Here is an 18,257-nt window from a genome sequence, read left to right on the forward strand (position 1 = left end):
GATCATTTGTATTGTTGTTGCTGTTTTTTTAGTCTCTGTCATTTATTTCCATTCTGATCTTTATTGTTTCCTTCCTTCTGCTTACTCTGGGCTTGTCTTGTTATTGTTTTCTAATTCTTAAAGTTGTAGCATTAGACAAATTATGAAAAGTTTTTCTTTTTCTTTTTTTTTCACGTAGGCCTATAATTGTTTTTTGTTTTGTTTTCTGTATTTTTTTTTTTTTTTTAGGAACTTCCCTCTCAGGGCTGCTTTCACTGTGTCCCATAGATTTTGGGTTGTTGTGTATTCATTTTCATGTGTTTCCAGGAAGTTTGTTACTTCTTCCTTGATCTATTTAGTAACCCATTCATTGTTTAATGACATGCTATTTAGCCTCCATGTGTTCGGATGTTTTTGAGAGTTTTTACTGTAATTGATTTCTAATTTCATGCCATTGTGATCTGATAAGATGCTTGATATATTTTTTTATCTTCTTGAACTTGTGGAGACTTAGTTTGTGTCCTAACATGTGGTCTATCTTTGAGAATGACCCATTTACATGTTCTTGTAGACAGCATATATATGGATCATGTGCACTTGAGAAGAATGTATATCCTGTAGCTTTGGGCTGAAATGTTCTGTAAATGTCAATTAATTCTATCTGATCTAGTGTGTCATTTAGGATCACTGTTTCCTTGTTAAGTTGTCTAAAAGATCTCTCCAGTGATGTCAGTGGGGTGTTAAAGTCCCCTACTATGATTGTATTGCCGTCTATCTCTCCCTTAATATCCTCCATAATTTTTTTTATATATTTAGGTGCTTCTATATTGGGTGCATATATGTTTACCAGAGTTATATCCTCTAGTCGAATCAATCCCGTTAGTATAATGAAGTGGCCTTCATTGTCTCTTGTTATGGCCTTCATTTTGAAGTCTATTTTGTCAGATATGAGTATTGCTACCCCAGCTTTTTTTATTTCCATTTGCATGGAAATTTCTCCCATGCCTTCACTCTCATCCTGTGTGAGTCTTTTGTTCTGAGTGGGTCTCTTGTAGACAGCAGATATATGGATCATGATTTGTTATCCATTCAGCTACCCTATGTCTTTTTATTGGAGCATTTATACTCAATGTTATTATGGATGGGTTCTTATTTGTTGCCGTTCTTATTCTTTATGCCTGTGTTCCTCTCTTCCTTTCTAATTCTTCTTCTTACAACAGTCCATTTAGCATTTCTTGCAGTTGCTGCAGTATTTTTTAAGAGGCTTGATCATAGGAAAGCAGAGCAAGAATCAAGTATCAAAACTAAGTTCCAGGTTAGCACTCAAATCGCCAAAATGTTGACTCTATGGAGAGGACACCTGCACCTTGATCTCTCTCTCCCCTGTCCAGGAAGTCAGAATCCTGAACCAATGGAAAGTGAAGTGATGGGTGAGTTTTTCTTCCTTTGTCCTCTTCTGGGTACTCTACATTTTCTAGAAAGAGCATATATTAATTTTTAACAATAAGTTATATATGGTATCTTTATCAATATGTGAAGAACACATGTTGTTTATAAATTATTTTACATTCATAAAGCATTCTTCTATTTTTCCACTGGGTGGCAGCATAAGCCCATCAAATAAATAGCAAAAATGGTTTCAGGCTATTTGTTCTGAAATTGAATGTGGCTGTTATAGTTCAGTGATTTAAAATTTTTTTTTAAATTTTTATTGATTTTGGAGAGTTAAATACTTATTTGTTGCCGCACTTATGCATTCATTGATTTATTCTTTTATGTGCGTGACCAGAGATAGAACAGGACACCTTCAAGTATCAGGATGACACTCTAACCCAGTGATGGGCAACCTTTTGAGCTTGGTGTGTCAAACTTCGCCAAAAAACTGAGCATAACTCGGGTAGTGTGTCACTTTGAGGAAAAAACATTATTTCGCAAATGTTTCATCCTCAGGAGCAGCAAATGTTTCATCCTCGGCATGTGGCCGCCTCAGCGGCCGCGTGTCATCAGAAATGGCTACGCGTGTCAGTGCTGACACATGTGTCATAGGTTCGCCATCACTGCTCTAACCAATTCCCCGACCCGGCCAGGTCAATATCTGTTAGGTTTATAAATGCATGTAGCCATTGGTCATGACTCTGTTTGGAAATTACACTATTAAAAGAGGTATGTAATTTCACCAAATACATAATACATATCTGGTATGTATATTCACGTTCTATATATATGATGTTTATTGTAGCTTTTTTTTTTATCATAGCAGAAAAGAAACCAAAAACAGGAGACAGAATTTAAAGTATCTGAGCTGAGTCAAATTACTGGCATGTTTTTCTTTTAAGAGGCTTGATGATAGGGGACCAAAGCAAGAGTTAAGTATCAAAAACAAGTTGAAGGTTAGCATACGTTGAGCAGAAAAGTTGGCTTTATACGGAGAAACCACTGATCTTTCTCTCTCCCTGCCCAGGATTCAGAATCCTGAGCCAATGGAAAGTGAGATTGTGAGTGATTTTTCTTTGTTTGTATTCCCTTAGGTAATCTCAATGTTCTCGAATGTGCATGTAGTAGTTTTTAATGATAAATTATATGTAGTATATCAGTATGTAAAGAACACATCTGGATTTTATACATTAGTCTACATTCATGAAGCATTCTTCTCTATAGCCACTGGGTGGCAGCATAAGCACATGAAATAAAAATGGTTTTAAGGTATTTGGTCTGAAATTGGAAATGGCTGTTACATAGTTCAGTTATTTTTAAAAGTTTCTTTATAGATTGATTGTGGAGCGATAGGAAGAAAGAGATAGGGAAAGAGGGAGAGAGATAGGATCATCAATTTGTTGTTTCATTTATCTATGCATCCATTGGTTGATTTTTGTATGCGCCCTGTGGGGGGACTGAACCTGCCACCTTGGCATATAGGATGACTTTCTAACCAAGCCAGCTACTGGCCAGGTCAGTGGGTATTAAATGTATAAATGCATGTAGCCACTGAGCAAGATCCTGTTTGGAATTTCCGCTATAGGAATAGATATGTAATTTCACAATTATATATATATATACACACACACACACACACACACACACACACATACATATATATACATACACTACATATAAGATGTTCATTACAACATATCTATAATAATAAAAGCGTAATATGCTGATTAGACTGGATGTCTTTCCGGATGAAGCCAGGGCTGCGAAGGAAGCCCGGGTCCCGGGTGCCAGAGGGAAGCAGGTGCCGGAAGCCGGGGGAAGGAAGGCCTACTCTTGCACGAATTTTGTGCATCGGGCCTCTAGTTTTATCATAACAAAATACCTGAACCAGGAGACAGAACTTAAAGCAGCCAAAGCATCTGAGCAGGGTCAAATTATTAGAGTGTTTTTAAACCAGGCTGAGCATAGGTCAGCAGAGCAAGAATCAAGTATCAAAACTAAGTTCAAAGTTAGCACCGAAAATGCAGGAAAGTTGACTTTATACGGAGAGAACCACTGCACCTTGATCTCTCTCCCCTGCCCAGGAACTCAGAATCCTGAACCAGCAGAAAGGGAGATGATGGGTGAGTTTTTGTTCTTTCTACTTTTCAGGGCCCTTTAAATGTTTTAAACTGAGCAGGTGTTCATTTTAAATAATAAGTTATATGCAGTATCTTTATCATTATGTAGAGAACATACCCGGAGTTTATTAAATTATTCTACATTCATAGAGCATTCTTCTATTTTCCCACTGGGTGGCAGCATAAGCATATCAAATAGAAATGGTTTCACTGAACGTGGCTGTTATACAATTCACTGATATTTTTAGAATTTTTTTAATTGATTGATTTTGGAGAGAGCAGAAGGGGGAGAAAGAGAGAGAGAGAGAGAGAGAGAGAGGAGAGAGAGAGAGATCAATTTGTTGTCCCACTTATGTATACATTCATTGGTTGAATCTCATATGTGCCCTGAAGGGGGATTGAACCCACAGCCTTGGCGTGTGCGAATGACCAACTCAGCTACCTGGCCAGGTCAATATCAATTCAATTTATAAATGCTAAATTTATATGTAACTGTTCATCAAGTCCCTGTTTGGAATTTACACTATAGAAGGAGTTGTGTAATTTCATCAGAATATATATATATACTAGAGGCCTGGTGCACAAATCCGTGCACCGGTGGGGTCCCTTGGCCTGGCCTGCACCCTCTTGCAATCTGGGATCCCTCAGGGGATGTCAGAGAGCTGGTTTCGGCCTGATCCCCACAGGCCAGGCCAAGGGACCCCACCGGTGCACAATTAGGGCGGGGGAGGGACCGAGGAAGGGATCCAGGGCGTGTCTGGCCCATCTCGCCCAGTCCTGATTGGCCGGACCCCAGCAGCAAGCTAACCCCGTGGTGGTCAGTGCGCAACGTGGCGACTGGTCGAACAGTTGAACAAAGAGTAGGACACTTAGCCTATTAGGCTTTTATTATATAGGATATATATATATGTTCATATGCTATATGTAAGATGTTCATTCTAACATTTTTTAACAGTAATTTTTAAATCCTCAGCCGAGGATATTTTTCCATTGATTTTTTTAGAGAGAGAGAGAGGAAGGGAAGGAGAGAGAGAAAGCGATTGATGTGAAAGAGAAACATCATTTGGTTGCCTCCCACACACACCCCAACCAGGCCAGGGATCAAATCTGCATCCCAGGTATGTGCCCTTGTCTGGGAATGGAACTCGAGACTCTCCGTTCATGGCTGACACTCTAACCACTACGAAAACTGGCCAGGGCCCAACATTTTTATTGTAGCAAAAACCCCACAAAAATTATAAACAAGAGACAGAGCTTCAAGCACCCATAGCACCTGAACAGGGTCAAATTTATTTTTTTAAAGAGGCTTGATGTTAGGTGAGCAAATAAGAAATCAGTATCAAGCCCGACCGGTGGAGCTCAGTGGTTGAGTGTTGATTTATGAAGCAGGAGGTCATTGGTTTGATTCCTGGTCAGAGCACATGCCCAGGTTGCAGGCTCAATCCCCAGAGTGGGGTGTACAGGAGGCAAGGGATCAATGATTCTCTCTAATCATTGATAATCTATCTCTTCCTCTCCCTTCCTCTCTGAAATAAAAAATATATTTTTTTAAAAAAAGTCAAGTACCAAAACCAAGTTCAAGGTTAGCAACCAAATAGCAGAAAAGTTGACTTTATACAGAGAGAACAACTAAGCCTCGATCTCTTTCTCCCCTGCCCAGGAACTCAGAATCCTGAACCAAGGCAAAGGGAGATGATGGGTGAGTTCTTATTTCTTTGTGATTTTCTGGGTACTCTAAATTTTCTAGAATGTGCATGTGGTTTTTTTTTTTTTAACAATAAGTTATATGTAGTATCTTTATCAAGATGTAAAGAACACATCTGGATTTTATGAATTATTTTACATTCATAAAGCATTCTTCTATTTTTCCACTGGGTGGCAGCATAAGCACATCAAATAAATAGCAAAAATGGTTTCAAGGTACCTGGTCTGAAATTGAACCCGGGTGTTATATGTATAGATCAGTGATTTTGACATGTTATTAGCACAAGCCAATTATTCATTAAATTGCTTATATTTCTGATAAAATGACTATATACATTCGTTGTGAAAATTGATCTAGAGGAGACAGCACAAGTCGCCTGCAGTCACATTACTCAGATGTGGCCACTGGTGTCAATCTGGCATCTAAAAGTTTATTGAGGGGGGAAATGGGAGATATATGTAATACCATCAACAATAAAAATATATTAAAAAATAAAAGTTGATAGACAGGTGCTGAAAAGAGGAAGCTGCACATGCCCCCTATACAACTGTGTTCTTACCTACCCTCTCACACGAAATATCCCGGGCACTTCCCTGCTTCCCTGACTTCTTAGAGCTGGTGATTCTTAAAGGTTGCCCCATGGACACATTGTAACTTGTTTAACAGATTTAAATCGGCCAGTTAGGCCGTTTTAACGGGCTTTAAATGATAAAAGCTTTCCCATGCACAAACTATGCATGGGAACATACTAGTATAATGGTTGCCCAATTCGTCACTATGTAATTGATGCATTTTAATTTGTACTGTCTTTGCCTCAGATATTTTTAAGAAGTTTATAGGTAGATTTTCCAGTCCCTCTATCCAACTAATTTCTCTCCTCCCATCCCAAAGTCACCTCCAATCTGAAGTTGGTGTTTATTTTTCCTATTCTTGATCTTAGGCTTTCATGCAAAAGTTTGCTCCATAAACAATGTAGTATTGTGTGAGTTTTTAAATGCCACACATACATGTAATTCCGAGTGCATTTCTGTATGCGCTTAACATGATTTCAAGGTTTGTCGTGTTGATATACACGGAGTGGCCAGATTATTATGATCTCTGAATGCATAATAATCTGGCCACTCAGAGTGTGTGTGTGTGTGTGTGTGTGTGTGTGTGTGTGTGTGTATGTGTGTTAGAGGCCTGGTGCATGAATTCGTGCTTGGGTGGGGTCCTGCCAGCCTGGCCAGGGGGAGGGGCCATGGGCGGTTGGCTGGCCTGCCTGCTGGTTGAACTCCCAGTCGAGGGGACCATTTGCATATTAGCCTTTTATTCTATAGGATTTACACTGAGTGGCCAGATTATTATGCGTTCAGAGATCATGATAATCTGGCCACTCAGTGTAGACCTAGTTAACTTCACCCGCTCTTATCTCACTTACACATAACTTACTATCACTCTCCTATGGCTAAGCAATGAGGTCTTTTCTAATATTCGGAGTCCCTGCTCTTGCGATTGGCAGTGTCGCGGTTCGCCTAGCGCCGGTGCCTGGAGGAGAATGAACGGTCCATTCAGGAGGGCGCGCCTCCTCCTTCCGTCGGGGCGGCTGCACACCGCTGAGTGGCAGCCCCAAACGACTCCAGTTTAGAATTCAGCCACTCGTGAAACCAGTCCCATTTCCTCACCGCCTCCGTGTGGGGTGAGGCGTGGCTCTCAGTGTTTTCGAGGTTAAGCATCTTGTCATGCTCATTAGCCAGCCGGTTTTGTCTTGTGTGCGTTTCCCCTCCGGAGCCTTTGCCTATTATCCGCTCGGGTGGCTTGTGTTTTTCTTGGTGATTTGCAGAGGCCACAGATTTCCGATTCCGACGGGGTCTCCGCAGGAAGCAAGGCGTGCGCACAGCCAGTGGTTTCAGGTGCACGTAATAGAGGGACGGGTTCCCAAAGCGGGGGCAGGCGGGGGCAGGCCGGGGGTGCAGTACCCCAGGTGGGCAGCAGGCGGCAGTGCTCACCACCGCGGGCGCGAAGGGGCCTTTGCATGTGTTGGGCAACACTTTGCCCAGGGTTTCTGGGCGTTTCCGCCTGGTCGGGCTCCTCGGAGCAAAGGGCGCTGAGAAGCTTTGTTCGAGGTGGCTGGGGAGCAGCGGCCCCGATAGCTGGCGATAGGGGACGTCATAAAGATAAAGAGCGGAGGAGCGCGGCCCTCGGGGAGACCCTGTGGGGTCCTCCAGCCTCCTCCTTCCCATCCGAGACCTTTGCTCACCTTGCAGGGAGGCGGGAGCCGCCCCGGCCCCGGGGGAGGGGGGGTGCCTGCATTCCGGATGGCGGCATCCGTCTGTGGGGAGGATGGGCAGGCCGGCCGCTGCCTGATAACAGCCCCGCTTCCGAACTCGGGACTCCTCTCCCTGGCGCCTCCTCCCACCGAGGGGAGCGTGGGGCCCTCTGCACGTCGCCCTGCGGGAACCGGGGGGCGGGGAGGGGGGGCGGGTACCAACTGGAGATACCGCGCTGCCACCGGCCGGCACGGTCGCCCTGTGTCTCTGCCCGGGGGCTCCGGGGCGGCCCTGACCCTGGGGCCGGCTGGCGGGTGGCTTGGGGGGGGCCAGACCTCAGAGCCTCCTGGGCTGCGACTGGCGGAGTGAGCCGAGCGGAGTGTGGCTGGACGGCTCTGTCCCCGGGGCGGGGGCCTGGGCACTAGCACACACCACCGCTCTGCGCTCCCCTGGGCGCCCCACCCGGAAACCAGAGGCAACCAGAGCCCCCCCCCCTCCCCCGCCCCAGCCCCTGGCTCCGGTCACGGGGGCCCCCGCAGGTGCAGAGCGGAGGGGGCAGGGGAGGGCGACCAGGGCGCAGCATGGGTGGCCCTCGTGGCTCTCTGCTGTGTGCCCAGACGTGGCTCTCTGCTGTGTGTCCAGACGTGGCTCTCTGCTGTGTGTCCAGACGTGGCTCTCTGCTGTGTGTCCAGACGTGGCTCTCTGCTGTGTGCCCAGACGTGGCTCTCTGCTGTGTGTCCAGACGTGGCTCTCTGCTGTGTGCCCAGACGTGGCTCTCTGCTGTGTGTCCAGACGTGGCTCTCTGCTGTGTGCCCAGACGTGGCTCTCTGCTGTGTGTCCAGACGTGGCTCTCTGCTGTGTGTCCAGACGTGGCTCTCTGCTGTGTGTCCAGACGTGGCTCTCTGCTGTGTGTCCAGACCGCGGTGGCCCTGGCCCGGGTCCCTGTGGTCAGTGTCCATGTGTGCACTGACTGAGGGTTGTACGCTGCCTCCCGTGTGTGTCCCTCCGCTCGAGACAAACAGCAGCTCGAGTGGTGACCAAGAGGAGCAGGGTGCGCCTGGGGGGTGGTTGAGAAAAGCAGAGGAGCCCTAGCCCGTGTGGCTCAGTGGATAGAGTGTCCGCCTGGGGACTGGAGGCTCCCGGTTCGATTCCGGTCAAGGGCACATACAGTGGTGGCAGGCTTGATCCCCAACCCTGGTTGGGGCGTGTGGGAAGGCAACCAATTGATGCGTCTCTCTCACATCGATGAGTTTCTCTGTGTCTCTCCCCCTCCCTTCCACTTTCTCTACAAATCAATGGGAAAAATGTCCTCGGGGGAGGATGAACAAAGAAAAAGAAAAGCAAACACTCTGCAGTACAACATGCAGGGGTCACAGGGTCTGCGGCTGCAAGTGTGAGGAACCACGACTTCTCGGGGCCAACACTGAGGGTGTGGGGGTCTCTGCTCACAGGAAGTGCCGATGCACCGTCTGCAAGGTGGTGAAGCTTCATGATGGCACCGTGGACCTGAACTTGGCCACTTCTCCTCTCTACTGTCCTTCTTGTCCGTTCCCAGTGCCGCTTCCAACCGTGACAATGTTAAGGGGGAGAGATAAATGTTATTGTTGGGTGACTCTCCTAAAGAGAGAAGAAACTGCTCCGGCCAGTGGGGCTCAGTGGTTAGGGTGTTGGCCCGTGCACCAAAGGGTCTCGGGTTCAATTCCCAGTCAAGGTCACGTACCTGGGTTTCAGGGTTCAGTCTCAGCGGGAGTCAGGGCATGTGTGGGAGGCAACCAATCGATGTGTCTGTCTCATGTCAGTGTTTCTCTCCTCCTCTTCCTTCTCCTCTTCCCCCTCCTCCCCCTCCCTCCCTTCCACTCTCTTTATTTATCATTATTATTATTATTTTTTAAAATATATTTTATTGATTTTCTACAGAGAGGAAGAGAGAGGGATAGAGAGTTAGAAACATCGATGAGAGAGAAACATCGATCAGCTGCCTCTTGCACACCCCCCTACTGGGGATGTGCCCGCAACCAAGGTACATGCCCTTGACCGGAATCGAACCCGGGACCCTTGAGTCCGCAGGCTGACGCTCTATCCACTGAGCCAAACCGGTTTCGGCTATTTTTTATTATTAATATATATTTTTTTATGGATTTCAGAGAGGAAGGGAGAGGGAAAGATCGAAACATCAATGGTGAGAGAGACTCATGGATCAGCTGCCTCCTGCATGCCCCCTACTGGGGATGGAGCCCGCAACCCGGGCATGTGCTCTTGACCCGAATCGAACCCGGGACCTTTAAATCCGCAGGCCAATGCTCTATCCACTGAGCCAAACCGGCTAGGGCCCTTCCATTCTCTTTACAAATCAATGGGAAAAATATCCCGGGGTGAAGATTTAAAAAAAAGGGGGGGGGAGGGATTTCTTTTCCAGAAACACGCTGTGCGGTGCGGTGGTGGCTGCCAGAGCAACACTGGACCCCTGTAGGGAGAAAGGCGAGGGCGTGGATGCTGGGTCGGCAGCCCAAAGCCTTCCCTGCAGAGGTGGCGGGGAAACTAGCTCTCAAGACTCAATGGTAAAAACCAGCACGCCGATCGGAAAACAGGCCGCAGACACGAGGCGACATTTCAGCGAAGGGGAGAAACAGGTGGCGAACACAGGAAGAGATGTTCGGCACCATCAGCCATTCGGGGAACAAATTCAGAGTACAAGGAGAGATCACAGCCCACGGAGCGGAAAGCTAAAATGCAGGGAAAACAGTGACACAGCAAACGCTGGCTAGCGTGTGGGGAAACCAGACCATTCACGCATGAGCAGTAAAGTGTAAACCGGTACGACCACGCCCGCCTTGGCGGGTCAATGTCATATCTTCTATTCTTAGGATGGTATTAAAACCCCGGCCCTCAGCCCGGCCAGTGTGGCTCAGGGGTTGTGCATCGACCTAGGAACCAGGAGGTCACAGTTTGATTCCCGGTCAGAGCTCATGCCCGGGTTGCGGGCTCGATCCCCAGTGTGGGGTGTGCGGGAAGCAGCTAATCCATGATTCTCTCCCATCATGGATGTTTCTCTCTCTCTCTCTCTCTCTCTCTCTCTCCTCCCTTCCTCTCTGAAATCAATAAAAATATAAAAAAACAAGCACCAGCCCTCAATAGTGAGGGGCTATATTTGGATGCAGTTCCCTTCTGACCCAGGAAAGGGACGCTTCTGTCTGGCTAGTTGGCGTATTTCATATTCGTGTTGTATTTTATTCAACATGTCTGGGTATTTGTGGAAATTCGAGGGCATGGGATGCATTACTCGGCCCGCCCAATCGCCAGAACTGAACGCTGCAGTCTGCTTCCAATTATTTAATATTATAAATAATGCTGCGATGAATATCCTTGCCCATTCATCTTTAGGCACATCTCTGGTTATTTTCCTTGGATAGAAGCCTAGAAATGCTCAGAGCATGAACATTTTTTAAGGTGTTTGATATATATCCCGTCCCATTGCCAACGCCAAAGAATGCCCGCTTTACATTCCTGCGAATTCCCATTCCCCTGCACCCTCGCTGACATTCGGGAACTTTTACAAAAGATCCCATTTAGTTGGGCAGAAAGCCAAGTGTGAAAACAGTGCTTTTTACATTTGAGCCGGTCGGGGAAAAAAAATCAAACGAAGAATAAAATGGTGTGACGCGTGAAAAAGACATGACATTCGCATTTCAGTGTCAATAAAGCCAGTTGGATGGGCGCACACACGTCTCCATTCCCTTGTACATTGTCTGTGGCTGTTTTCAGGCGGCGGCAGAGGAGTAGCGGCGGCAGAGGAGTAGCGGCAGCAGAGGAGTAGCGGCAGCAGAGGAGTAGCGGCGGCAGAAGCCTGTGGCCGCCACACCTAAGGCATCCCCGATCCGGCCGTTTTCAGGAAAGGCTTGCTTACTGTGGTTTTAGATCAACTCAGCCCACGCACAGGTACGTTGTGATGCAGTCAGACAACGGTCCTCTGCATCGCTGGGACCAAGTGGAGGAAACTGCACACAGCAGGAATGAATCTCACAAACACCGAGCTGGAAGAAGAAGCCAGGCCCTGGCCGGTGGAGCTCAGTGGTTAGAGCGTCGGCCTGCGGATTGAAGGGCCCCGGGTTCGATTCCGGTCAAGGGCATGTACTTTGGTTGCAGGCTCGATCCCTGGCCCTGGTCAGGGGGCGTGCAAGAGGCAACCAATCGATGTGTCTCTCTCACATTGATGTCTCTCTCTCTCTGTCTCTCTCCCTCTGTCTCTCTCCCCTCCCTTCCACTCTGACTAAAAACCAGTGGAAAATATCCTCCAGTGAGGATTTAAAAAAGAAAACAATTGAGTTTAAAAAAAAAGAAAAAAGAAGCTAGATACAAAAAAATACGGGTCGCATGCATCCTGTTGATAGAACATTTCAAAACAGGCATGACTGACCGGTGCGGAGAGAGGTCGGGAGGGTGGTACCCTGTGGGAGACAGTCAGTGACTGGGAGAGGCCTTGAGGGGGCATCGCGAGTGCTGATCTGGGCGCCCCTGACATGGGTGGGTTCGCTTGGTGAAAATTCACTGAGGCCCACACTTATATCTGTGCATTTACCTGTAGGTCAGATACGCTTCAACCAAACTTACAGAAAGGGAACAGTGATGGGGTGGGGGGCGCCCCTTGGCCACAGCAAAGCCCGCCACAATCTCTTCTGCCTTTCCTCACTCTCTGTTTCTTAGCTTTTCTGTACCTCAGCTTCCATTGCTTTCCTCTCCTCACGCCGCCCCACGTTAGGGGAGGAACCCCTAGGAACTCCTCTGGGTGGTGGCAGACCTGCTCTGTGATGGCCAGGAAGCAGGCTGGCGTGATACAGGGCTATGCATTTGTCACAGATATTTATGCTGTGTAACAAATCACCTCCCAAAGCAATGGCTTAAACAGCAGGATTTAAAATATATATATTTCAGAGAGCAAGGAAGAAATAAAAACATCAATGAGGAGAGAGAATCATTGATCGGGCTGCCTCCTGCACGCCCCACACCAGGGACTGAGCCCGCAACCCGGGCCTGTGCCCTGACTGGGAATTGAACCCTGTCCTCCTAGTTCCTAGGTCGGTGCTCAACCACTGAGCCACACTGGCCGGGCTAAACAACAGTATTTTATTGTTTGCCTGTGACTCTGTGGGTCAGGCAGGGCTCAGCTAAGTGAGGCTTCTGCTCCAGGTGGAATCCGCTGCAGCCATTTACTGGGCCGCACGGCCATCCAGGATGGAAGGTGCTAGAAGCCAGCGTTTGGCTCCTCGGTGCTCCCTCCCATGTGGCCCCTTGGTGGCCTTGAGCACGGGGGGGGGGGTGGGGGGGCGGGTCTCGGAGTAATCCGGCTTCTTCCATGGCGATTGACTTCCTGGAGTAAGAGCGTGAAAGTGCCAGGCCCTAGCCGGTGTGGCTCAATGGATAGAGCGTCGGCCTGTGGACCGAAGGGTCCCAGGTTCAATTCCATTCAAGGGCACGTACCTCAGTTGCAGGCTCCTCCCTGGCCCTGGTCGGGGCTCGTGCAGGAGGCAACCAATCGATGTGTTTCTTTCACATCGATGTTCCTCTCTGTCTCTCCCTCTCTCTTCCACTCTCTCTAAAAATCAATGGAAAAATATCCTCGGGTGAGGATTGAAAAAAACCCCACAAAAAACAGTGTGAACGTGCCAGTTCTCTGAAGCCTGGGATGGGAGTCCTGGAACATCACCTCCTCCACAATGGATCCGGCAAGCAAGGCACGACGTGTGCTCATTCAACGGGAGGCAAACAGACTCCCTTCCTTGATATGAGCACAGAAATGCATCCGTGACCTCCTGTAACCCACCCCGGACTTTATCTGCCGGAGCTCCCACTTCCTGGGGCGCTGGGCCCGCAACTGGTTACAATAGATGCCCCTAACCCCTCCCCATGTTATGGGAGATTTCCATGGGCCCATTAACGTGCTGAGCCTATATGTTCCAATCACCCAAGAGCCATTTGCACGAACTCGGTAACAGATACACACATCATTCAATCCTTGGTAGGGACAGTTGATGGAACTAAATTGAACTGGAATCTGTCGGCTTTTCGTTTAAAATAAATAAATGCTGCGATGTAGTCTGCCGAGCGTGAAACTCAAGCAACACATTACCATGAGCGCCGGCTGTTACCTGAGCCCGGCCCGGCCCCGTGCTCCCTCAGCCTTAATGTGCCTGGGAATGACCCGGGGCTCCGCTTAAAAAGCACATTCTGATTCTGGAGGTGTGGGGTGAGGCCCGGCTGTGCCGCCCCGGGGGCCGCGGAGTGTGACGCTCCCCGCGTTGGGCACAATCGGAACACATTGTAATTCAGCCGCTCGGAGCTCAGCGCCTGGCAAAGCACACGCTGGTGCAAAGGGCCGCTGGCTAAATTGGCTCCGAGTTCAGCTGATCCTTTATAAGGCGCATAAATCAGCCAGGTAGGGACGCAATAATGTATTCAGATGACAACCACACACACACACACACACACACACACACACACGCACGCACGCACTGTAAATGGATGAGAACGTGACCAGGGCAGAAAATTAGACTCAGGTTTGTGCACGAAGCCAGAAAGGCAGGCACTTTAGCAGGAATGCAAGTTGAATCATATCAGACCTTATCAGCTCCGAGCGGGCTCTGGAGGGCCCAGCACGGCCTCTGAGTTTAGGTGGAATTCATGTGATAAACAATATTGGTATTTGATCACGTTATTGACCTAGGGTTGCAAAGATGGACTTGTGATTCTTTTAAAAAGTAAGCACCGTAATCTGGACATTGTACAGCCCTTCAGAAGCGGCGACCACACCTCTCCAAAGTGGTGTGTGTGTGTGTGTGTGTGCGCGCACAAAAACGATTTATTCACTTTTACAAATTTGATAGTCAACGTATTGAAGTTACACAGTCAAATGCCTAGTTTCTCTTTAAACATTTAAGTTCAGCCTAGGAACTTTATTGTTATTCTTGTTGCTTTCAGGTCTAGCAAATAACAGGGCCACTTTTAAGGGGACTTTGGGAAAACTTGATCCCAGTTGCAAACTTTGGTAATTAAACACTTCCATGAATTTTCTTTTCTTTTCTTTTTAAAATATTATTTTTTTAAATTGATTTCAGAGAAGAAGGGAGAGATAAGAAACATCAATGATGAGAGAGAATCACGGATCGGCTGCCTCCTACATGCCCTCCACAGGGGATCGAGCCCACAACCCAGGCATGTGCCCTGATCGGGATTCAAACCTCGACCCCCTGGTTCATAGGTCATCGCTCAACCACTGAGCCACACTGGCCTGGCCACTTCCATGAATTTTAAATTGCAAACTCTTGGTGTACTGCACGTGGTTCTCTTCTTAATCACTTCCATGGTCCCAATGAACAAATACACTTCCAAGTATGCAAATCACTTCTAAACCTAATAAATTAAATTTATATAGTGCAACTTAGTACTCTTCAAATGTGCCCCTATTTTACATAAAATTCGTTTTCAATTAAAATCACAAGTATAGCCCAGCTGGTGTGGCTCAGTGGTTGAGCGTTGACCTATGAACCAGGAGGTTAGGGTTCAATTCCCGGTCAGGGTTTGATTCCAGTTCGGGGCACATGCTCAGGTTGCAGGCTCAATCCCCAGTGGGGGGGGGGGGGGGTGCAGGAGGCAGCTGACCAGTGCTTCCCTCTCCCTCTCCCTTCCTCTCTGAAATTAATACAAATATAGTTTTTTTAAAAATCACGAGTTTATACTCATCACCCAATTAGACATTTGCAATGGCTCCCGAAGCTCAGAAAGTCTTCGACATTTGCAAACACACGCAGTCAGGTAGGCGCACATTCCTTCTCCACCTCAGACGGCAACCCTCCGGTTTGATTGCCTGACCAGCTCCTGTGCTGTTCCTCCACCCCCTGCGGCTGCGAGGCCCCCAGTGCGAAGGCCGTCACCATCCCGTGACTGGCCTGCACACGCATCCTGGCCTGGGCTGGCCCCCGGCTAGATTCTTTGTCAGTGACCCTAATGGACCACTTGAGGCCTATTAATGATTGCTGTGTCCACAGTGCTCCGCTTCCCAGGAGGTGGGCTCGGGACCCTGACCCTCAGGTTTAAGCTGCACGCATTATCGATCCTTCTGTGTACCCAGGCACATCGCAGGGCGGGCAGCCCGGCCCCTCGGTGGGATTTTTGTATCTCTGTGGTTCTCAAACTATGTACTTTCCCTCTAGCTCTGAAGACCTTTGCACTCCAAGAAGCCAAGATACCCTTTTATCTGCGTATAAGACCTCTGGAATCCATGGAATCTTTCGAGATGCTTTGATGAGATTGGGCTTGGGACTTAGGGCAGAGTTGCCTCATAGCCGCGGCTGTTTTCTTCCTTAGAGGGACTTCGTGGCGGCTTGTCTCTCTTTTGGCGAGAGCACCAACAGCACGTACGTCTTGGGATAAGGATCACGTAGGCTTTGGGATGTTCCAAATTCCACACTAGTCCCTGCCCCCACCGCCATCCCTGGTTTCGCTCTGAGGTGGGGCCTTTGGCAGGTGCTTAGGTTCTGATGATGGGGCCTCGTGAATGCGATCAATGTTCTTTTATTTTGTAAAAATATATTTTTATTGATTTCCGAGAGGAAGGGAGATGGAAAGAGAGAGAGAAACATCCATGATGAGAGAGAATCATGGACCGGCTGCCTCCTGCACTTCCCCCCACTGGGGATCGAGCCACAACCCAGGCGTGTGCCCTTGACCGGAATCAAACCCGGGACCCTTCAGTCCGCAGGCCGATGCCCTATCCACTGAGCCACACCAGCTAGGGCCAATCAATGTTCTTTTAAAAGGGACCTCCCAGGGCTCCCTGGCCCCTTCCACCATGTGACCCAGAAGAGGGTCCTCAGCCGGCCATGCTGGCGCCTTGATCTTGGACTTCCCGCCTCCAGGACTACGAGCAATAAATTCGTTGTTGATAAGCCGCCCCATGTGTGTGGTATGTAATGCAAGCAACCTGGACGGACTAAGACAGGGCCCCATGTCTCCGTTTGCGCTGCAAAACGTAGACCCCAAACGATGCAGCTGGTCCCAGTGGGGACACCAGGAAAGTCAGGCGAGAACCAAGCGTTGCTTCCAGCGTGCTTGGCCTGGGGCTGGCTCTTTGCCCGTTTCTGCTTCTGTGCCAGGTGAGCCTGGCTGAACTTCATGGACACATGGCCTAAAGCCCAGTGGCAAACAGATTCAGGCTCTCTCTCTCTCTCTCTCTCTCTCTCTTTTAAGGCAGCAGTTAGCTTCCTCGTTTTGTTTTCTTTATGTATTTGTTTTTATTGATTTTCAGAGAGAGGAGGAGGGAGAGGGTGAGAGAGAAACATGGAGGTAAGAGGGAAAGATTGATCGGCCGCTTCCTGACGCCTCCCACCAGGCAACCAGCTCCAAACCCCGGGCATGTGCCCCGACTGGAAATCGAACCAGCAACGGGATGATGAACCCAACCAACTGAGCCCGGCTGGCCAGGGCCAGATCTAGGCTCTCAATGTGCTTATGTGAGGCGAGCGTGGGCGTTCGCTGTGTCGGGTGCAGGCTTGGCACCCGTTAGCTCAAAAATATGCCCCACCGATTATGAGGTCGAGTAGCGAGAACTCTACCCAGATGGCTCTTTGAATCAATCTTGTCAAACCTCTTTTCTTATATGCCCCCCACCCCCTCCGTGTGTAAGACAGCGCTTCGCAAAGGCATGGGGCTGGGGTGGGCCTGGCAGTGAGCGACCCCCCCACCTCCACGCCCCTGCTGCTGGTCCACGCACCGTGCTGTGAGCAGGACGAGGTCTAGATACAGAGCAGCTGGTGATGGAGTCGGAGGTGTGACAGGTAATTCCGGTGTCACCCCGACCCGGCTGCGGAGGGCCCAGACATTGGGCCCAAGGCGACACTGGGCGCATCTGCGAGGGCGTTCCTGGGTGGGCTGGGCCTTCGGATCAGCAGCCTAAGGACAGCAGAGGTGGGTGGGCCTCGTCTGATCAGTGGAAGGTCTGATTAAAACAGAAACATCCCCTCGCCCACCGCTGAGGGTGAGCGGCCACTGCCTGGCTACTGGCGCCGGGCGTCTGTTTCCTCCGCCTTTGGACTTGACCTGAGGCATCCACTCTTCCTGGGTCTCGAGCCTCCTGGCCTTGGGCCGGAACTACGCCATTGGCTGTCCTGGGTCTCCAGTTTGCTGACTGCAGGTCTTGGGACTTGTCAGCCTCCAGGATCACGTGGGCAAGTTCCTTATGATGAATACACATACGTGCACACACACACACACACACACACACACACACACACGCCCTGTTGCCTCTGTTTCTCCGGAGAACCCTAACCACTACGGAGGGCCGATGGGATAGCCGAGTAGTGGATGCCAGGAGACCCCTCTGTCCGGTTCTGACAACTGAAAATGTCTCCAGACCCTGCCAGATGTTACCCAGGGGCCACAGCCGCTCCGCTCGACAGGCGCTGATATATGACCTCCGTCCCGGGTTGTTGCTCTAGGAGCCAGTGAGCTTGCACGTGTTCCAGAACGGTTCCATTCATGCTCCAGAAGAGACTCATTTATAACGCGAGTGTCATCAAATGGAAAAAAAAAATGTTAATGACCCAGAGACCGCTCAGCTCTGCGTCTGCTGAATCCTCCTGCTGGTCTCCGTAGGCCCGAGCCTTGCAAGCTGCTCCGCTTGGCTCGCGAAGCAGAGGTCTGCAGTTTAAGGATGTGTTTTTGCAAATACACAGGGGACCAGAGTCCGAATCCCACACAGGAGAGGATCCAGCCAGGAGG

The sequence above is a fragment of the Eptesicus fuscus genome, chromosome 1 (assembly GCF_027574615.1).
Source record: "Eptesicus fuscus isolate TK198812 chromosome 1, DD_ASM_mEF_20220401, whole genome shotgun sequence".
Taxonomy (NCBI): Eukaryota; Metazoa; Chordata; class Mammalia; order Chiroptera; family Vespertilionidae; genus Eptesicus; species Eptesicus fuscus.